Source organism: Pelophylax lessonae (genome assembly GCF_965119305.1).
Source record: "Pelophylax lessonae genome assembly, chromosome: 4".
In the NCBI taxonomy this organism is placed as follows: Eukaryota; Metazoa; Chordata; class Amphibia; order Anura; family Ranidae; genus Pelophylax; species Pelophylax lessonae.
Window position 1 is genome coordinate 453,039,702 of NC_138771.1, and position 22,795 is coordinate 453,062,496.

Consider the following 22,795-nt stretch of genomic DNA (forward strand, 5'->3'; position numbering starts at 1 on the left):
CTCTCTCCTCCCCCTCTCTTCTCTCTCCTCCCCCTCTCTTCTCTCTCCTCCCCCCTCTCTTCTCTCTCCTCCCCCCTCTCTTCTCTCTCCTCCCCCCTCTCTTCTCTCTCCTCCCCCCTCTCTTCTCTCTCCTCCCCCCTCTCTTCTCTCTCCTCCCCCCTCTCTTCTCTCTCCTCCCCCCTCTCTTCTCTCTCCTCCCCCCTCTCTTCTCTCTCCTCCCCCTCTCTTCTCTCTCCTCCCCCTCTCTTCTCTCTCCTCCCCACCTTTCTTGTCTCCTCCCCCCACCCTCTCCTCTCCCTCTCCCCCTCATTATTTAAAGACAAAAAGTTTACAACGTGTTAAATCTGCATTATGTCTCTTGCACATTACATTGCACTGTTGGGAAAGTTGGTATTTAATAGGAAGTTTAGCGTTGGGACATAGTTTCAAGGTAATCGGAAAAAAATAACAATGTTTGTTTTTTTGTTTTTGCAGTTGCACAGCAAAGAAGAACTGTAAAGCCATCATGTTTATATGTATATGTTGTCAATAGCATCATGCCGGATGAGCTAGAAGAGGATGATTGTTAATTATTTTAAAATATTTAAATGTTTATATTTCCCACTTTTGAGGGTTTCAGGTGGTTCAGATGTTGAGAAATTGGGATTCTCAAGACTTGTAACAAGCTGTGATCATAACCTATTTTCTGAAATCATAAAAGAATTGTAAATTGTTTTTAAAAATCTGAATAATCCCATAGCTTGAAAAGCAGGTCTCCCTTGCTTTGTGAAATGTGACATGGTTTTTTATCTCTTGTAAACAAAAAACATTTTTATACTTTTATGTAGTTTTATTTTAGCAAATTAACAGAATATGTGTGGGTCTTACAGTTTATGGGGATGATTGGGATTGCTGTGGCTGTTTAAATGTTTAACGTTCCATTATTCTAATAAAGTAATGGTATGAATTTGTTTTGTCAATAGTTTGGAAACCCTTTCTCAGGTTATAATACTAAGCAAATAATGACACAAAAAAGATGGAACACGAGGATGAGAAAATGAGATTGATCACCGCACGCTGTAATCAACATGACATGTTTTTGTGATATTACAAAAAGATTGGAGGGTCTTATGAAAGGTTACGACTGAAAAGTGTTTATAGGGACAATATATAGCATGTGTTTGCATTACAATCCAAGAAACCTGTATTAATTGAGCTTGCTAGCTTAAGTGGCTATGGCTGTTGTCATTATTTTGTCTTCCAATTGTTTTTCCTCTTCTTTTCCCCTTTTTTCCCTGTGCCTCACCTAGCCCTGAACATAAATCAGTGACCGCTTACTGCCTAGTACAGGGGTCTTTAAACTATGGCCCTCCAGTTGTTAAGGAACTACAATTCCCATCATACCTAGTCATGGCTGTGAATGTCAGAGTTTTACAATGCCTCATGGGATGTGTAGTTCCACAACAGCTAGAGGGCGTAGTTTGAGGATCCCTGGCCTAGTACATCCTGACGAAGTTTATGGTGGGTGGAACAAAACAAATTGATGTTTGAAAACTGACCGCTACACCTGGAAGTCAGATCCAAGGACCAAAGGGCGTGATTACTAGAGATCCCACTGTGTTCTGTGTATTGGTCACATAGGCTTCATGGTGTTGTGGGGGGGATGGTTACCAATGAAACACAGGACCTCCCTAATAGTGCAGGCCGGACCATAGGCACACATGGGAGTCTATGCTATGTACCCAGCCTTGATATAGAAGGACATCATACTTTACATAGCTTCCATTGTGCTCTCGATTTAAAGGTTGGCTTCTGCTATGTGCTCCTATGGGCGTATTACATACTCCCTCAGTATTATGAACTGGCAACAGACTGCTAGATTTCATATATAGGAGTTGAAAGGAGCTGCTTTTCACAGTATTCTTTAATCTCCCATATTATGGCATTCTCTGCATGCTATCTCCCTATCCATGCAATTTTCCTAAAGATCAACAGACTTTTTCTGAGCTAGAGAAGCCAAATATGACTGACTAAACAATTGTGAAAATGTTTTATGCACATGAAGACTGTGATGTACATATGCCTAGTGATGAACTCTAAAAGGCTCCTGACAATAGTGGTGATGATGGTGGTGAGAATAGGTGATGTCAAATAAATGATACAAAGATAAATAATTTGAGAACTTTTTGCACCTTTAATGTGACCTATAACCTGTACAACTCAGTTGCACAACAGACTGAAATCTTTTATCTGGAGGGAAGTAAAAATAAAAAAACTAAAATAATATTGTTGCATAAGTGTGCACACCCTTAAACTAATACTTTGAAGCACCTTTTGTTTTTATTACAGCACTGTCTTTTTGGATATGAGTCTTATTAGCATGGTACATCTTGACTTGGCAGTATTTGCCCACTCTTCTTTGCAAAAACACTCAAAATCTGCCAGATTGCAAGGGCATCTCCTTGGCACAGCCCTCTTCAGATCACCCCACAGATTTTAAATCAGATTCAGGCCTGGGCTCTGGCTGGGACATTACATAACTTTAATCTTCTTTTGGTGATGTCATTTCTTTGTTTTGGATTTATGCTTTAAGTCGTCATGCTGAAAGATGAAGTTGTTCTTCATGTTCAGCTTTCTAGCTAAAGCCTGAGGCTAGGTTCACACCTAATGCGGATGCGGCTCACAGCAGGGGTCTGGTGCGTCCCTTTTCTCTTACGTCCTCCGACAGTCGCCGCCCACTTCATATTCATCACCAATGGGGTTATGTCCTTTATTCCGTAGGAGTAGCTAGGCAATAGAATATGTTAGTACAAAGACTTTTAACATATCCCACCCCCAGGGGGTGGTCCCCTCAGTACATAACCCTCCACTTCCTGTATCCAACTCAGTTTCATTTGTCTAGCTGTCAGGAGTAGCTGGAAGTTTCTGTGCTGGGGCACCTTGTCTCAGCTCTCTTTCCTTTCTTTGGATTTTATTTCAGTTTTTTCTCTCTTTCTTGTTAGCTGTTATTTTACCAGCGTTAGTTCTTCGGAAGAAGAGGATCATGCGGGCTGCGTCTCGGGCTGACCCCCCTGGTAGCAGGCTGTGGGTCAGTGGCTTCTCAGCCCGCCATCGAGCGTTCAGTCAGGTACCGCTCCTGAGTTTTCTGAACGACCCATCCCTGTTCCGTGCAGGGATGCTAGGGTGAGGTGGCTACCTCACTGGACGCTGTGCGGTTTCTCAACCCACCTTCTGCTGCGTCCTGGATGCGACTCTCCCTGTCTCATGTACAGCGGCTTGTTCGCCTGTGCGGGTCCCCCACGCCATGTAAGAGGTAAGTGTATCTATGTGGGGACCTGTCTGTCTGGGGGGTGTCAGTCTGGGACTGTGTTACCTTGCCCTGTGTTCACACTATTGATGTTTCCCTATCTCTCACACTGCATGCTGTGGGCTGCATGGAGGGGGGGCTGTGCTGCACTCTGTGTCAGTCTGACTGTGTGAACGGATGTGTGCTGTGGGGCTTGATGCTATCATGCTTGGGGCACATTACAGCGCCGCTGCGGCGGTCCACCATGTTATTCATGACTTATGGTGTATTTTCATTTCACCTTCATGAGGTTAGGGAGCGGCGGTTTCGGCGCCAAACGGCGCCATTTTGGCTGTGCTCGCTCCGGCCGCATGGTACACATGCATGGCGGCCATTTTCTTGTAGCCTCCATAGGCTTTCATAGAGCGCCCTGCATATCAGCATTTCCTTTCCTTCAGGAGCACCGCAGGCAGCAGCAGCAGCACCGATCTCTCCAGGTTCATTTCTTTTTATTCCCTGTATCCTGCCTTGGTATACTTGTCCCTGTGGGGGTCCCTTGTGTGGGATGCCTAGTGTGAGTGGGCTACGATCGCAGCGCTCTCTTAAAGGGGCGGTCACCCTTTTATTTTTGCTGCTACAAGGGCATGGATTCTCAGGAATACTAGTTTCCTGCCAATTTAGTGGGAAGCCAGGGGACTGCGGTTCCCCCCCCCCGGGGGGGATTTGGCTGCGATTGTGGCTAGCCTTGCGACTCAGGTGCAAATGCTGGTGGTTGCTCAATCCTCTAAAAGGCCCAGAGTTTTCAATTTCCTCTGTTTCAGAGGGTGATGGTACTGGGGCTGCTGTGGCAGAGATCTCCTTATCGGGGTCTCGTTCCTCCCTGGACCTTATAGGGTCAGAAATGGAGGCTGAGGTAGAGGGGGTTGATAATTCTCCCCCTGGCTCGTCTGAAGAGCTTGCACTCATGGATGAATTGGTTGCTCCTATCAAGCAAACTCTGCATTTGGAGGAGGAAACATGTCCTCCAGCTGCCTTGGTGGCTTATGGGACGCAGAAAAGGCGCAAATCATCGCAGATGTTTCCATGCACTGATGATTTTCAGCGCGCTGTGAAAGAACGATGGCGTAATATACGCAAACCTTTTGCTGTACCAAGTAGGTTTAAGCTGCGCTATCCTTTTACGCCCGCTACTGATGGGCGTTGGTGTGTCCCACCTCCGGTGGACCATGCGTTAGCAGTTTTGAACAAGTCCACTGCGATTCCTGCTGAAGACACCCCGGTGTTCCGGGATGCCACGGACAAGAGGATGGAGTCCCTTGCCTGTCGTACCTATTCTATTATGGGTTCTATGTTAAAAGCTTTAATTGCTTCACTTATGGCGGCCCAGGCGGTCGCGAGCTGGACGCAGGTGCTTAGGCGTGTCCTGGTGGCTGATTCTGCCCCCCAGGCGACTTTGGATATGGTGGATCAAATCCACCAGGGTGTCGTGTGTTTGTGTGATGCGGACCTGGATATGGTTCCGTTGGCTGCACGTGTACACAGTGTGGCGGTGTTATCTCGCCGCCTGGTTTGGTTGAAGTGTTGGTCTGTGGATCAATCTTCACGTAAGACCTTGGCCAATCTGCCTTTTGATGGATCTCGCCTTTTTGGCGAATCCCTGGATGCCCTAATTAAAGGGGTCACGGGGGGTAAGAGCACGCTCTTACCTCAATCCCACAAGACTGAGACGGCTCCTGGAAAAAAGAATGCTTTCTTTCGGCCCCCTCAGGGGTCCTTTCGTGCCTTTCGGTCACACTTTGGGGCAAGCCGTCCAAGGGTCAAGGCTCCCGCAAGAAGCCGTGGGCAGGTAAGCAAAAGTCCGGCCAATCCGGTTCTGCGGCCCACAACAGTGCGGCCTGAAGGGGCGCCCTCACCCAATTCACAGGAAATCGTTCGATCTGGCTGCTAGATCGAGTTTCTCTCTCGGCCGGAGAGCAGATTTTTTCCCTCAAGTCTTCTCTTATCCCCGGAGCGTTTGCGGGTCCTGCATCTAGCGGTGCAGGACCTGAGGGCTCAGGGAGTGGTGGTCCCGGTGCCTCATCAGGACAGATTTCGAGGGTTCTATTCCAATCTGCTCACCGTGCCCAGGAAGGAGGGCTAGGTGCGTCCGATTCTGGACTTGAAGGCCCTGAACCGCTTTGTGCGGGTGCGCAAGTTCTGCATGGCATCCCTGCGGTCGGTGGTGGCTGCCCTGGTTCCGGGGGAGTTCATGGCTTCCATCGACTTGAAGGATGCGTATCTTCACATCCCGATTTTCGAGGGTCACCAGAGGTACCTTCGATTCGCCATAGCGGAAGATCATTACCAATTTGTGGCGTTGCCTTTTGGTCTCGCCTCGGCTCCGAGGGTGTTCACCAAAGTGCTGGCACCGGTTCTGGCCTTGTTGAGGGCCCAGGGCATTTCGGTTCTGGGGTATCTGGACGATATTCTGGTTCGGTCTGCGACCAGCCAGAGTCTGGAGAAGGATCTGTCCGTCACGTTGCAGACTCTGCAGGAGTTTGGTTGGACGATCAATTTTCCAAAGTCGACATTGTGCCCATCGGTTCGGTTTTCTTACCTGGGTATGATTCTGGACTCTGTCCAGGCGAAGGTCTTCCTGCCGGAAGAAAAACTCGCAGCTCTTCAGGAGGCAGTCAGGTCCCTCAGGGACGTTCCATCTTCGTCCATTAGGACGTGCATGCGGTGTCTGGGATTGATGGTCTCGGCTTTCGAGGCGATTCCCTTCGCCCAGTTTCACACACGGGATCTCCAAGCGGAGATATTGTCCAAGTGGGATGGGCGTCCGCAGTCTCTGGATCTCCAGATGTCATTGAGTTCTCGGACCAGAAGGGCTCTTCTGTGGTGGCTTCAATCCCCCTCTGTATCGGGGGGCGAGTCTTTTCGTCCCCTTTCGTGGACGGTGATCACCACGGACGCCAGCCTGTCGGGCTGGGGTGGTGTTCTGGGCGTTCTGTCCGCCCAGGGTGTTTGGTCGACGGAGGAATCCTCCCTTCCGATCAACGTTCTGGAACTGCGAGCGATACTCCTCTGTCTTCGTAGTTGGACGGACAATCTTCACGGCTACCCGGTTCGGGTGCAGACGGACAATGCCACGGCGGTGGCTTACATCATTCACCAAGGGGGCACCAGGAGTGCCCGGGCGGCTCGAGACGTGGCCGCGATTCTGTCTTGGGCCGAGACGCATGTCCCGGCAATATCGGCAGTTCACATTCCGGGGGAGGAAGTTTGGCAGGCGGATTATCTGAGCCGCCAGACCCTGGACCAGGGGGAATGGTTCCTTCACCCGGCTGTCTTCCAGATGTTGTGCGCGAGGTGGGGTCTTCCGGAGGTAGACCTGTTCGCGTCTCGTCTGAACAACAAAGTACCACGGTTCATGGCAAGGACGCGCGATCCTCGGGCAGACGCGTCGGACGCGTTGGTTGCCCCGTGGCATCAGCACCAACTGATGTATGCGTTCCCACCGATTCAATTGCTGTCCAGGTTCCTTCGCGGAACCGACCACGGTGATTCTTGTGGCACCGGACTGGCCTCGCCGGTCCTGGTACGCAGACCTCGTATATCTGGCGATCGACGCCCCGTGGCGTCTGCCTCTTCGTGAAGATCTTCTGTCGCAAGGACCGATCTTCCATCCTGCTTTACAGTCGCTGGTCTTGACGGCCTGGCTGTTAAATCCGAGGTCCTGAAGAACAGGGGTCTTTCCCCTGAGTTCATTCACACCTTAATAAATGCGAGGAAGTCTTCCTCGGGGAAGGTTTATTACCGTACTTGGAAGGCGTATTTTGCCTGGTGCGAATCCAGGGGTTTCTCTCCTGACACTTATTCGGTGTCTAGGGTGTTGCCCTTCCTTCAGACGGGTGTTGACCAGCGTCTGGCGCTGGCCACGATCAAGGGTCAGGTGTCTGCTTTGGCCGTTCTTTTTCAACGGCCTGTGGCATCTGATTCTTTGGTTGGCACTTTTGTGCGGGGGGTACGTCATCTGATCCCTCCTAGGAGGGACCCTCTTCCCCCTTGGGACTTGAATCTAGTTCTATCAGTATTGCAGCGTGCTCCTTTTGAAAGGTTCAGGGAGATCTCGCTGTCTTTGTTATCCAAGAAGGTCGCCTTTTTGGTGGCTATCACCTCGACTCGTCGAGTGTCGGGGCTGGCAGCCTTGTCCTGCAAGTCTCCGTGTCTGGTTGTGCATTTGGACAAGGTGGTCTTGCGACCTAACCCTTCTTTTCTTCCAAAAAGGGTTTCGGACTTTCATCTCAATGTGGACATTGTCAAACCTTCGCTTTGCGCGAAGCCAAAGCTTCCGACGGAGGTGTTGCTTCACTCCTTGGATGTTGTCCGGGCGATTAGAGTCTATCTCAAATCGACTGAGTCTTCTCGCAAGTCGGATGCCTTGTTTGTCCTTCCGGGAGGTCCTCGGAAGGGCATGGCGGTGTCGGCTTCTACAATCGCCAAATGGATCTGACGGACCATTGATCAGGCCTATGCTTTGAGGGGGAAAGTTCCCCCTGTACCTGTGAAGGCGCACTCTACCAGATCTCTGAGTACGTCTTGGGCCTGTCGTCATGGGGCCTCTGTGGCCCAGGTGTGTGAGGCGGCGACTTGTCGACTGTACACACTTTCACGATATTCTACAGAGTAGATGTTCAGGCATCGGCTGATGCTCCCTTTGGCCGCAAGGTTCTTAGTGCGGCAGTTTCCTAGAGCCCTTGTTACGGGTTCTTTGGCTTTTTGGGATTTTTTGTTTTTTCCCTGGGTTTTCTTGCTCCTGTTGAGCGAGTGTTTTGTTCTTATGCCCAACTGGTTTCCTTCCTTTGGTAAGGTTCCTTTCTCTGATGGGGAGACGGCGTTGCCTTGGGCGCGGCTGAGTTCTTCCCACCCCTCATATTTACACTGCTTTGGGACATCCCCATTGGTGATGAATATGAAGTGGGCGGCGACTGTCGGAGGACGTAAGAGAAAACGGAATTTTTGTAAAATCTTACCTGTAAAATTCCTTTCTCTGAGTCCTCCGACAGTCGCCGCCCCCGCCCCTCTTTTGGGGTTTTGATGTACTCTCTACTGCTATTCCACTGAAACTGAGTTGGATACAGGAAGTGGAAGGTTATGTACTGAGGGGACCACCCCCTGGGGGTGGGATATGTTAAAAGTCTTTGTACTAACATATTCTATTGCCTAGCTACTCCTACGGAATAAAGGACATAACCCCATTGGTGATGAATATGAAGTGGGCGGCGACTGTCGGAGGACTCAGAGAAAGGAATTTTACAGGTAAGATTTTACAAAAATTCCGTTTTTTCCGTTTCAGGGACGAATCAGGCCCGCATTTTTGGCTAAATCCAGACCTGAAGCAGAGCCAAAGACTCACAGGACCCCTGTGCAATCCACTATGCAGCAGCCACGGAAATGTGTGAACCAGTTTCATTAAGAGCCAGTCACAATCTCCTGTCATGCGAATTGGATGAGGGGAAACCCATATCCAATTTGCATAAGTGTGAACCCAGCCAGAAGGTTTTGTGCCAGTATTGATTGGTATTTGGAACTGTCCATAATTCCCACTCCCTTGACTAAGGCCCCTATTCAAGCTGAAGAAAAACAGCCCCAAAGCATGATGCTTTACTGTGGGTATGGTGTTCTTTTGGTGATGTACAGTGTTGTTTTTTGCGGCAAACATATCTTTTTTTGGAGTTATGGCCAAAAAGTTCAACCTTGGTTTCATCAGACCATAACACATTTTCCCACATTCTTTTGGGAGACTTCAAATGTGTTTTTGCAAAATTTAGCTAGGCCTGGATGTTTTTCTTCATAAGAAAAGGCTTCCGTCTTGCCACTCTACCCCATAGCCCAGACATATGAAGAATACGGGAGATTGTTGTCACATGTACCACACAGCCAGTACTTGCCAGATATATTCTTGCAGCTCCTTTAATGTTGCTATAGGCCTCTTGGCAGCCTCCTTGATTCCTTTTCTTCTCGTCTTTTCATCATTTTTGGTGCCATATTTTCTCCACTTGATGACTGTCTTCACTGGTTTGCATGGTAATGCCTTTGACCCTTCTGATGACTGATACCGATTAACAATGAGATTTCTCTGATGCTTTGGAAGCTCTCTGCGGACAATGGCTTTTGCTGTAGAATGCAACTAAGAAAATGTCAGGAAAGACCTACTAGAGCAGCTGAACTTTATTTGGGGTTAATCAGATGCATTTTAAATAATGGCAGGTGTGTATAGACTCCTATTTAACATGAGTTTGAATTGCTTAATTCTGAACATGGTTACGTCCCCAGTTATAGGAGGGTGTGCACACTTATGCAACCACATTTTTTTAGTTTTACTCACACCCCCCCTAAAAGATTTCAGTTTCTTAATTGAGTTGTACAGTTTATAGGTCCCATTAAAGGTGGAACAAAGTTCCTAAATGGTTTACCTTCTGTTTCATTTTTTTATATCACCGAAACCTGATTATGTAAACCTGCACAAAAAGCATATCATTGCTCTTGCACAAAAAGCATATTGATGGATTCAAGGGCATCTGAGGAACCAGGAATCAATGGAACCATCAAATTGTTTTCTTATGACAGTAGAAACCTACTAACCCAAGTCATACAACATCAGTATGATGAATAAGTGGTAGGACCAGTAAATGATGAAAGAATTTGCTGCCAATCAATCTGACTCAAGGACATGCAAGGACTGAGTTATAATAGTTTTGATAAATAATTGTGCACAATCCAGAAATATCCATTTGAGATCTGAAAATATTGTTTGTGTAATATTTAGTATATTGAATCTGATGATTTGGCACTGTGCAAACCAGCACTCTGTTGAAAACATGTACACTCTTTTCTAAATTCAATGTCACATCAGTCAAGTAAGCCAATATTTTGGGGCCACACAGGGTCCCTTCTTTAAAGGAACATAGTGACTTTGGGGCCACACAAGGTCCCTTCTTCAAAGGAACATAGTGACTGCCACCTTGAGAAAGCAATCCTGCTTGATCGCAACACATTAGCTTGATTAATAGGACAGTTTTTGTTTGCAACAGATTTCTGGTGATGGCTCGTTTCAGAACACCAGCAGTGACATACTAGCCTCATACCTCTAAGAAAGTCCCACCAACGAGGAAATGCATTAGAACACATGGCTTGTTTGTATCCCTTTGCAGCATGTTTGTGATGGAGAGCATTACCATAAGATACAGACTGTGCTATTTAATATTACAATGAAGGGGCTTGTAAATCCATATCCTGGGAGTATTAAGTTAAACACTGTATGAATAAACCATTCTCCGATCAGGGTATATGTATGATATTTGATATCTGGCAGTAAGACTGTATGCATAAGTCTTCATAGACTGAAACAGCAGGAAGACCGCATATATGCCTGTAGGTAGGGTCCTACGGGATTGCGTTGCAATGTTTCAATAGGTATAGAATGTATCTTTAGAGAGATGTCTATTTTGAGACATTGCTGTTTAAGAAGTATTTATTTTCAATGGGGCATGAAAGTAACATTTAAAGAGAGGAAGCCTAGTTTAGCTAAAGCCCAATTAAAATGCTTAACTTTCCATATTGGAGTTAAAATATTCCTAGATTTGTAACAGAAATCATAGGTATGGCCATAGTTAGCCAGATGTATCTACATATCCCCCCATTTCAACAATAAGAATGCACAAATGTAACAATCCCCACAACGAATGGTTAGAAATATATAAAATATTCTATTTACAAAGCCTGCAATCTCACTGCTCAGGCCTTTCAAGATCAGATCTTGCAGAATGGCAGGATTATGCGTTTCTTTTTTCCCCCTGAAAATGAATACTGTACACCATACTGACTACATGTGTCCATTTTATTATAGTTATTGCATTACATTGTCAATGTACATACGATTGTCATCAAGATGATCTGATAGCATAGTAATGCAATAGAAACACTCAGGAAAGTTAACATGAAACTCTTTTAAGCCTAATACAACTTGTCATTAAAATAAGTATCAAGCAAATTAAAGAGACCGAACAATGCAACTACAGGAATTCTGTGATCTGTTACTTGGTAAAGCAAAAAAATCATATTTATGTCAAAGTAGTTCTCTTTATAGAAGAAAAATCCCAATAAAAAAGTGGTATCTGTTTACAGATGTGCGCAATTGTTAAGTCATTGGTTGTTGCAAGTTGAAATTTCCTTTTTGTAACTGATAAATGTTCTGTGGGTTTAAAGGTAATTTCCAGTTGGATGTTTTCTGTAGCATCAGCGGTATACAGTGCCTTGCGAAAGTATTCGGCCCCCTTGAACTTTGCAACCTTTTGCCACATTTCAGGCTTCAAACATAAAGATATAAAACTAATTTTTTGTGAAGAATCAACAACAAGTGGGACACAATCATGAAGTGGAACCGAATTTATTGGATATTTCAAATTTGTTAACAAATAAAAAACTGAAAAATTGGGCGTGCAAAATTATTCAGCCCCTTTACTTTCAGTGCAGCAAACTCTCTCCAGAACTTCAGTGAGAATCTCTGAATGATCCAATGTTGACCTAAATGACTAAAGATGATAAATAGAATCCACCTGTGTGTAATCAAGTCTCCGTATAAATGCACCTGCACTGTGATAGTCTCAGAGGTCCGTTTAAAGCGCAGAGAGCATCATGAAGAACAAGGAACACACCAGGCAGGTCCAAGATACTGTTGTGGAGAAGTTTAAAGCCGGATTTGGATACAAAAAGATTTCCCAAGCTTTAAACATCCCAAGGAGCACTGTGCAAGCGATAATATTGAAATGGAAGGAGTATCCGACCACTGCAAATCTACGAAGACCTGGCCGTCCCTCTAAACTTTCAGCTCATACAAGGAGAAGACTGATCAGAGATGCAGCCAAGAGGCCCATGATCACTCTGGATGAACTGCAGAGATCTACAGCTGAGGTGGGAGACTCTGTCCATAGTACAACAATCGGTCGTATACTGCACAAATCTGGCCTTTATGGAAGAGTGGCAAGAAGAAAGACATTTCTTAAAGATATCCATAAAAAGTGTAGTTTAAAGTTTGCCACAAGCCACCTGGGAGACACACCAAACATGTAGAAGAAGGTGCTCTGGTCAGATGAAACCAAAATCAAACTTTTTGGCAACAATGCAAAACGTTATGTTTGGTGTAAAAGCAACACAGCTCATCACCCTGAAAACACCATACCCACTGTCAAACATGGTGGTGGCAGCATCATGGTTTTGGGCCTGCTTTTCTTCAGCAGGGACAGGGAAGATGATTCAAATTGATGGGAAGATGGAAGGAGCCAAATACAGGACCATTCTGGAAGAACACCTGATGGAGTCTGCAAAAGACCTGAGACTAGGACGGAGATTTGTCTTCCAACAAGACAATGATCCAAAACATAAAGCAAAATCTACAATGGAATGGTTCGCAAATAAACATATCCAGGTGTTAGAATGGCCAAGTCAAAGTCCAGACCTGAATCCAATCGAGAATCTGTGGAAAGAACTGAAAACTGCTGAAAACTTCACTTAAGGGGGCTGAATAATTTTGCACGCCCAATTTTTCAGTTTTTTTATTTGTTAAAAGTTTGAAATATCCAACAAATGTCGTTCCACTTCATGATTGTGTCCCACTTGTTGATTCTTCACAAAAAATTAGTTTTATATCTTTATGTTTGAAGCCTGAAATGTGGCAAAAGGTCGCAAAGTTCAAGGGGGCCGAATACTTTCGCAAAGGCACTGTATGAATTCAGGCACTGCAGCACATCTTTTTGAGCACTGTGATTTCTTATAGTAATATTTGTACATAAATGATCAGCAATCGGTCTACACAACAATTCAACAGATTTAATTGGGTTTTATGATTGTTTTTGTTGCCAAGAAGCATCACAAGAATCTAAACATTTTGATTAAGACTAAAATTTCCCTTTAAGGATTAAGGGGCAACTATGAAATAGAAAAAAATGTAAGAAAAGTTACCAAAAATTTGTTAATTACTGCATTCAAACTGGCCCAGATAGCGTCTAGAAAACTCACCTAGCCAGGCTGAGGTTCCTTGTTAATTTTTGAGTGTTGGACAGTGCAATGTCCTTATCGAAATATAATAATTTTGATTAGAAATTGTGAATATTTTCAAAAAATCCTATTGCAAAATAAAAAACAATTAAATGTGAGTGGGTTTTCAGTTAAGTTTTGTTCAGGTATACCATTAAGGGACACTGCAGGCAGCAATTCCTCAGCCTGTTGTAGCTTTATTCAGCTAAACAGAAAATACTAAACCAGTGTACCAAGTCGGGAGTGTTTACATCTATATCCAGGGCTCCTACATTAAAATAATGTACATATACTTAACAAGTAGTGAAATAGTAGTTTGTAACAAGCCCTCACTGACAGCTCCAGCTGGAGAAAGTGTAAATATTCTTCATTTACAACAGACCCTAAAATCAAAGCTCATCTCCCCTAATTTCTATGAAAAACACATGGCAGCCTTCAATGAGCGGCTGCTTGTAACCTTTTAAAAGCCAATTCAATCTCAACATCAGAGTATCTGTTTTAATCCCTGAAGGTAAATTACTCCACCGTATGTATATCTACAGGTGATCAGTGTTGGGTTTTTTTTTTTTTTAGCCCCTAGCTGGAAGCACATATATGGCAGCGCAGACTGGGCCTTATGCCATTTTGCCAGATGTTTGTGTATATTTGTGCTGGGAGCACACTCAATTGTGCAATGCCTGTATGGAGACCGAGCTGTCACCTACAGCTCCTGGTCTCAGAGTAAAAATTAGGAGCTGGGAGGACCAGCTGTTCCGAACACATGTTGAGACGCCAGGTCGCATGATAATCCCACGTTCGTCAATGAGAGCTGTCCTAATTAACACTACTGAAGTCGCTCCATCTTTAGAAAAGATTCCTGCACTAGTTTAATCCAACTTTAAAGCCACAGAGTGTAAAAGTCCTACCAAAGTCTGACTCCAAGGTTGCACTGAAAATCGTTTGACTTTGGAGTCTACTTGGTGTAAACCGAGCCTTCCTGTGATAGCCCAGTCACTGTGATCACTTGTTTGTGACGCTTCCTTTTTTGCTGTTAATGAAATCTGTTGCTGCCAATAACCTACTAAATTAATTGCCTTTTTTTTTTTTTTAATTGTAATCCATGATATGATAATATTCTTACCAATCACCTGTAACCCAAAGGAACACAATAACAAAGAAGAAACTACAGGCAAGACAAAATTCACCAGTTTATAAATGCGATGTTAGGTAGACTTTTTAGTTAGAGGTGCTTCTCAAAGCTTTTTTCCTAAGGGCTTTGTACAGATGGGAGCAAATTGCTACTGAATACCTGTGACTTGAGTTTAAATTTCCTGCACTTTATCTCTTGCCACAGCTGTGTGAAGCAACCGGGAGGATATGATTAGGTGCATCTAATTGTTTAGAACTATTAAGGGAGTCCTCGATGTTGGTTAAGACCAAATCCCAGGCCTAGTACAATGGTTTTCAGTATTGAGAACCCAGGTGGGGTAGTGGTAATAAAACAGAACCCCCCCCCCCCCCCACACACACCATATAACATAAGCTAACTCCCAAAGGATAAGTTCACCTTTTAAATAAAATAAATGCACATTTTGTTGCAGGTAAAAAATGTGCATTTATTTTTTTTTGTAGGAGCATGGAAAGCATTGCACCCATGATCAGCATGTCAAGGGTGCAATGCAGGGCTCCTGCAGACTGTCAGTGTATTTGTTTGCTCATACCTCTGATTCAATCAGGCAGTTACACAATAACAATCAATGAACTACCTAGAGCACTCAACAGCGCCCTGGTAGTTCATTGAGAACGACAAGCTGTCAGCTGCAAAGGTGTTGGTACGTGTAGTTCATTCATTCACAGAACTCAGTGGATGATGTGGTAGTGTGGAAGAAGGTCCTCTGCCCATTGTCACAGGGAGGGGGGTTGGCGAGTGGCTGCAAGAGCGGGAACATGTTCCCAAATGTGAACTTATCCTTTAGGCTAGGTTCACAAATGCTGGGGCTGCCGTTCACAGCAGGAGGTCCAGTGTGTCCCTGGTCACCGATTCAGGTCCGAATTTTTGCCTGAATTGGAACCAAAGATGCACAGGATCCTTTCCAAATGCGGACCGCGGCGGCCCTGGAGCTGTATGAACAGGCTCTTTTGAGAACTGGTCGCGCTCTCCTGTCATGCGAATTGGATGTGGGGAAACCTGTATCAAATCCACATATGTGAACCCAGACTTAAAATTCTTAGCACCTAATACTCAACCTCACTCTTCAAATGTTGCCCTCAGCAATTACTTTTGAAGTCCCTCTATAGTCAAAGAATTTTTTTAAACATAACTGCTCTCCCTGTATATGAATGACAACTTTTTTTTTTTTTTTTCTTTTTTACTTACCTTGTTCTAAAACATGGCATTCCTCTTCTTTGCCAGTGTGACATCAGAGGAACAGAAGAACTCTTCAGGGTGCTGGAAGTGGCAGGAATGATTTAAGAGGCTTATGTCACTTCCTACTGATACAGGGTGCCCTGTAGGGCCACACACACACTCATCTGTTTAGGTGATTTGGAAAGCAATATGCTGTAAGTCACAACACCTAAAAGTGGACCCGAATGGGTCCTGGATAGACCATCATTGAGGAGGAGGTTTAAGGCTTCATGTAGGCTACAGCTTCTAAACTTGAGTTTAGGAGCTTTTGCCATTTTATTCACCAAAGCTCCCAAGCTCAACTTCATAAAAGCCTATGTTTCCATGTACACATAGGCTTTTACCAGAGTTTAGGAGCTGCTGTGGTTAGGGAAGCTTCAACCTCCCTCTCCTGAATGCGCAAGAAGGTAGGTATGTTTTTGGCGGCAGAAAACGCAAACCAGCCACCAGCGGTCAGAGTAGGCTGTGTGTACATGAAGCCCAACAGTGGTGGCAACCCTGTAATCCCAACAAATGCTAAGTTTGTAGAGGGTGACACCACTGCAGTGATTCCCCTGCAAGGCATTTAAGGCTTGTCACCCTTTTAAAGGAAGTACCCCCTATCGCTAGGATTTTCAGGTATATAAAGATTTTTTTTTATTAGCAAAACCCATAGTGTGGTGTATATAATTAAATTGACAAATTTTCATTTTTGACTATAGTTCTAACCTTAGTCTTAACCTTTTACTGTCCCAAGATCATTGGCACAAAAATCTGACACTCCTGCAGTGAAAGCCATAGACCTAAAACCAACCTCCCTTACCAGCTGTCCTCATTTTGACATCTTGAGTGCATACATTTGTTGATGGGGGAAGTGATGTTGTCTAACTTCATTTTGTTATCTGGGCCATGACCAAACTGGGAAATAATTAAATTGCAGGTACAGTGCCTTGCAAAAGTATTCGGCCCCCTTGAACTTTGCGAACTTTTGCTACATTTCAGGCTTCAAAAATAAAGATATAAAACTGTAATTTTTTGTGAAGAATCAACAAGTGGGACACAATCATGAAGTGGAACGAAATTTATTGGATATTTCAAAATTTAACAAATAAAAAACTGAAAAATTGGGCGTGCAAATTTATTCAGCCCCTTTACTTTCAGTGCAGCAAACTCTCTCCAGAAGTTCAGTGAGGATCTCTGAATGATCCAATGTTGACCTAAATGACTAATGATGATAAATAGAATCCACCTGTGTGTGATCAAGTCTCTGTATAAATGCACCTGCACTATGATAGTCATAGAGGTCCATGTAAAGCGCAGAGAGCATCATGAAAAACAAGGAACACACCAGGCAGGTCTGAGATATTGTTGTGGAGAAGTTTAAAGCTGGATTTGGATACAAAAAGATTTCCCAAGCTTTAAACATCCCAAGGAGTACTGTGCAAGCGATAATATTGAAATGGAAGGAATATCAGACCACTGCAAATCTGCGAAGACCTGGCCGTCCCTCTAAACTTTCAGCTCATACAAGGAGAAGACTGATCAGAGATACAGCCAAGAGGCCCATGATCACTCTGGATGAACTGCAGAGATCTACAGCTGAGGTGGGAGACTCTGTCCATAGGATAACAATCAGTCGTATACTGCACAAATCTGGCCTTTATGGAAGAGTGGCAAGAAGAAAGCCATTTCTTAAAGATATCCATAAAAAGTGTAGTTTAAAGTTTGCCACAAGCCACCTGGGAGAGACACCAAACATGTGGAAGAAGGTGCTCTAGTCAGATGAAACCAAAATCAAACTTTTTGGCAACAATGCAAAACGTTATGTTTGGCGTAAAAGCAACACAGCTCATCACCCTGAACACACCATCCCCACTGTCAAACATGGTGGTGGCAGCATCATGGTTTGGGCCTGCTTTTCTTCAGCAGGGACAGGGAAGATGGTTGAAATTGATGGGAAGATGGATGGAGCCAAATACAGGACCATTCTGGAAGAAAACCTGATGGAGTCTGCAAAAGACCTGAGACTGGGATGGAGATTTGTCTTCCAACAAGACAATGATCCAAAACATAAAGCAAAATCTACAATGGAATGGTTCACAAACAAAAATATCCAGGTGTTAGAATGGCCAAGTCAAAGTCCAGACCTGAATCCAATAGAGAATCTGTGGAAAGAACTGAAAACTGCTGTTCACAAACGCTCTCCATCCAACCTCACTGAGCTCGAGCTGTTTTACAAAGAGGAATGGGCAAAAATTTCAGTCTCTTGATGTGCAAAACTGATAGAGACATACCCCAAGCGACTTACCGCTGTAATCGCAGCAAAAGGTGGCGCTACAAAGTATTAACTTAAGGGGGCTGAATAATTTTGCACGCCCAATTTTTCCGTCTTTTATTTGTTAAAGTTTGAAATATCCAATAAATTTCGTTCCACTTCATGATTGTGTCCCACTTGTTGTTGATTCTTCACAAAAAATTACAGTTTTATATCTTTATGTTTGAAGCCTGAAATGTGGCAAAAGGTCGAAAAGTTCAAGGGGGCCGAATACTTTCACAAAGCACTGTAGGTTTTCTTTCCCAACACCAGCTTAAAGCATTATGGAGCATCTTTTATTTGGCATCTTAAAACAAAAGAGAAGAAGTAGGTAAGTACTATTTTTTTTTTCTTTCCATGTATTACTGGATATTGTGTCTGCAGTGTTACATAAAAACCCTAAAGATCAAACTTTTTTATTAGAAAAAAAAATCGCTGTCTCCACAAGTAAAAAAGCCTCCGAGCTAAGCTGGAAGTAAGCAGCCTATTAATAGAACAATTGCGGCCTTGCTTGATCACAAAAGATTTTCTTTACCTGCAGAAAAACACAAACATGATATTACAGGCATATTCAAACAAAACTGGATATATCCAATGCTTGCAAGCGAACTAAAGCAGTGTTTTTTTGGTTGTGTTTTTTTGCCCTAGGCATTTGGTTTATATAACCAGATACTATGAGATACAAGAGCTGTTATTTCTTTCTAGATAAGGCAAGGAATTTGTCTTTTTTTTTAATATTACCATAGCTGTTACTATCCTCAACTAACTGTAAAATGCAGGAGACGGAGGCCCAGTTTACACTGATGTGATTTTGATCCATTCCAAATTCATAGATTCTCCTGTCATCTGAAATAATCTTGTTTTCAATGAAGGCCAGTCACATCAATCAATGTGATTCTGATGCGGCTAAAAAAGGGTCATGTGCAAGTATGATACATTACACTGCGAATTCAGCTCCATAGCCTTCAATAGGACTGGATTTAAATCACAATCCTGTGTTGACATTACTGAAAATCTAGCTTTCTCTTTCGTTCGTTGACGGACACAGCTCCTTATCTTTAACCATTGTGTTATACTGCCCCCTACAGGCGTAGGACACTAGGCAGAAAAAAAAAAGTCTGGCTTTGCCTATGGGCAGTCCCAGGGGGGTATACTGCCTCTCTGCTATAGGTACTTTTTTTTCTGCCTACTCAGGAGTAAGGACCTTGTTCCTTGCTGGGATCTCTGGTCCTGGCAATTTTTTATTTTCAACTATTTTCTCCTGTTCTTTTTCCTGTGAGATCTACAATCAACTGCCGGACTGGGAGACAGACTGGACAATCTGGATCCAGTGGTCACCCCAGTCTGGCCAGCGAGTGAGCACACGCAGAACTCAACTCCGCGTTAGGTCGGCCGCGACATAGCCCCACTGGACGTGGACTGGCCTGCGAGTTAAATGCCTCGTGAGGTCGCATTTGACCAGGCCTCGGCCCGAGTCAAAGCGTTCCTCCTGGCCGATAGCCCCCATTTCGATGGCGAGGGGTTCTGTCTGGAGCGGTGCTGCCTTCTCAGATAGCGAGGATGTTCCTCCGCTTCTGCAACTGTGGACGAAGAGGCGCTGATGGACACACTGATTATCTGTGCTTAAGACTTAAAGTTGGAGGACACCGCTGCGGCTGTGACTGAGGCGCAGGTTCCATTTGGCACTCCCAAGCCATCCAGAGCGGCAAAGGAGTTCCCTTTTCCCCACCTATTTTGACAGAATTGTCACTAAAGAGTGGGGATGACCAAAGTGTCCCCTTGGGGGTCCCTAAAGCGAGTTGCTAGGTGATACCCCTATGAGGAGTCCCTTAAGAAGTGGTCTGTTCCACCGGTGGTGGACTCTCTGGTTTCCAGATTAAACAAGGCGACAATGATTCCTGTTGATGAGTCCCCAGCCTTTAGGGACCCGGCTGGCAGGAAGGCGGAGGCTGTGGCCTGCAATTTGTACCCCCTGGTTGGTTCAGCACTGAGGCTGATTTTCACCATTGCCCTGGTGTCGCCGACTCTGACTGAGTGAAGTTCAGAATGGAGTCCTTTCGCACGGTGGTGGCTTCCCTGCATCAGAAGGTTTTTCTTGCCTCCATCAACATCAAGGACTCTTTACCTTCACATTCCATTATGTGTCGGTCTTCAGTGCTTCCTCCACTTTGCCGTGGGAGAGGAGCATTATTAGTTTGTAGCGTTACCCTTCAGTCTCGCCTCTGCTGATATGGTGGCTTCGTTCTTTGGCGCTTCGGCTGGGCAAATCCTTCCTCCCCTTGTATTGGACAGTTAACCACAGATGCCAGCCTGTCTGGTTGGGGAGGCATCCTCTGCAAATATTCTGCTCAGGGGATCTGGACACTGGAGGAGTCCAGACTACTGATCAGTGTCTTGGAACTCCAAGTGATCAGACTGTGCCAGGATTATTGGACGGAGCATCTTCTGGGATGTCCAGTGCGTATTCAATTAGAAAATGCCACGGCCGTGGCTTATGTCAGTCACCAGGGAGGCACAAGAAGTGTACTGGCAGCTCTGGAGGTAGCCAGCATTCTAAGGTGGGTGGAACAGTTCGTTCCAGCTCTCTCTGCCATAAACATAACCGGGGTGCAAAACTGGCAGGCGTTGGCCCAAGGGGAGTGGTCCTTTCATCCGTAGGTGTTTCATTGGTTGTCTCCGTTGGGGCATCCCTGAGGTCGATCTGTTGGCTTCCCGGTTCCACAGAAAGGTGCAGAGGTTTGTGACTCGGGTCACTGGATCCTCTGGCGGATGCCACTGAAGCGCTGGTGGCCCCCTGTGGGATCAGTATTGTCTGATTTACCCCTTCCCTCTCAAGCTTCTGCCAGGACTTTGCAGAATCAAAGCAGAAGGGATTCCGGCCATCTTAGTGGCCCCGGACTGGCCTCATCGGGCTTGGTACGCCGATCTAGTGCGGCTGGTCACCGACATTCCTTTAAAGCTTCCTTTCAGGGAGGATCTGCTGTCCCAAGGACCAATCTTCCATCCTGCTTTACAGTCGTGAGTCAGTGTTTCCAATGCTGTTTAAAATCTAGAAACCTACTTATAGGAACAGCTACCGTTGTACGTGGAAGACGCACATTGCGTGGTGTGAGTCTCTTGGGTTCATCCTCGCTCTTGTTCGGCGGCTCGGATCATGATCTTCTTTCAACGGGGGGTTGAGCAGAAGCTGTCCTTGAGTACTGTCAATGGTCAGGTGTTGGCCTTAGTGGTCTTATTTCAACGGCCATTAGGCCACACACTCCCTGGTACTTTTCTTCAGGGAGTTTGGCACTTCACACCTCCAGTGTGGTCTATTGCCGACTTGGGACCGCGATTTGGTGCTCTCAGTCCTCCAGAAGCCTCTTTTTGAGAATCTTCAGGAGATTCCCCTGCTTGCACTGTGCCAGAAGGGGGCCTTTTTAGTGGCTTTCACCTCTGCGCGCAGGGTGTTGGACTTGGCGGCGTTATCCTGTCGTTCACCTTTCTGGTGGTTCACAGTGATTATGTGGTTCTTCGCCCTTCTCCATCATTCCTTCCTCAGGTTGTCTCTAATTTTCATTTGAATGAAGACTTCGTGTTGCCTTCCCTGTGTCCCAGCCCAACACATCCGAGGGAAACTGCATTGCATGCCTTCGATGTGGACCAGACAATTAGGGTGTACCTGACATCTACAGTGTCTTTTAGGAAGTCAGACTCTCCATTTGTACTCATGGATGGGTCTTGGAAAGGGTTGTCCGTTTCCTCTGCGACCAGTTCCAGATGGATCAGACAGATGGTGGTTCAGGTCAATTACATCCAGGGTCAGGTTCCTCCTTTCCCTGTCAAGGCGCATTCTACTCGAGCGCTCAGTGCCTCCTGGGCTTTCCGTCATCAGGCGCCAGTGACGCAGATTTGCAAGGTGTTCTCCTGATCATCGGTGTACACTTTCACAAAGTTCTATAAAATGGATGTGTTGGCATCCGTGGATGCTTCCTTTGGCCACAAGGTTTTTGCAGGCTGCTGTTTAGAGGATCTAGTCCTCTTTGAGGGTGTATGGTTTTGTTTTTGTTTTTTTTTGTTTGAGGTGAGCTCCAGTTTTGGTTGAGTTTCTGTTTACCTGGCTGGCTATAGTTAGCCTTGGGAATTTATTTTTTGCTGTTCCCACCCCTCATGTTTAACACTGCTTTGGGACGTCCCATTATTTAAGAGGATCTGGAGCTGTGTCCTTCAATGAACAAAAGAGAAAATGGGATTTTTGACTTACCATAAAATCCATTTCTCTGAGGTTCATTAACGGACTCAGCACCCACCCCTCTGTGGAGTTGTAATTCTTCTGAAACTGCTTGTAACAAAACTGAGTGCCTATAGCAGAGAGAGGGAGTATACCCCCTGGGACTGCCCCTAGGCATAGCCAGACTTTTTTTTTTTTTCCTGCCTCATGTCCTACTCCTGTAGGGGGCAGTATAACCCAATGGTTAAGAAGATTAGGAGCTGTGTCTGTCATTGAACATCAGAGAAATGGATTTTATGGCAAGTCTAATGGGCCATACACACTATAAGATTTTCTGAAGACTTTTTCCTTTAGACTTACCAAAACCATATAATATGAGGTCAAACCTAAACACTTTCAATTTGTATGCAATCTGGCAGGCCCTTGCACTACATAGAAAAGGTAAATCTGAAGGAAATCTAACCACAAAAGTTGGATAGTGTGTATCCAGCTTTAGTCTTTTTTTTTGGGGTGAGGGGCTCTATTGGCCAAACATAAAAAGGCAGCTGTGCCTAATCCCCTCGC

At 45.2% G+C, this 22,795-nt stretch overlaps 2 protein-coding genes across 3 annotated transcripts in view; one reads left to right on the forward strand and one right to left on the reverse strand.

The window, feature by feature from the left end:
• Positions 1-797, forward strand: part of LOC309552698 (uncharacterized protein) — a gene marked incomplete at its 5' end in the record, with an annotated part of 175,645 nt that extends 174,848 nt beyond the window's left edge. The window contains one exon of the mRNA XM_082253624.1: positions 475-797. The remainder of the gene's footprint in view (positions 1-474) is intronic.
• A 17,620-nt stretch (positions 798-18,417) lies between these two features.
• CD74 (CD74 molecule) overlaps positions 18,418-22,795 on the reverse strand; it is a 38,990-nt gene continuing 34,612 nt past the window's right edge. For both annotated transcript variants that reach the window (XM_082252911.1, XM_082252912.1), the window contains one exon: positions 18,418-18,556. The gene's annotated coding sequence lies outside the window, so the exon portion shown is untranslated. The remainder of the gene's footprint in view (positions 18,557-22,795) is intronic.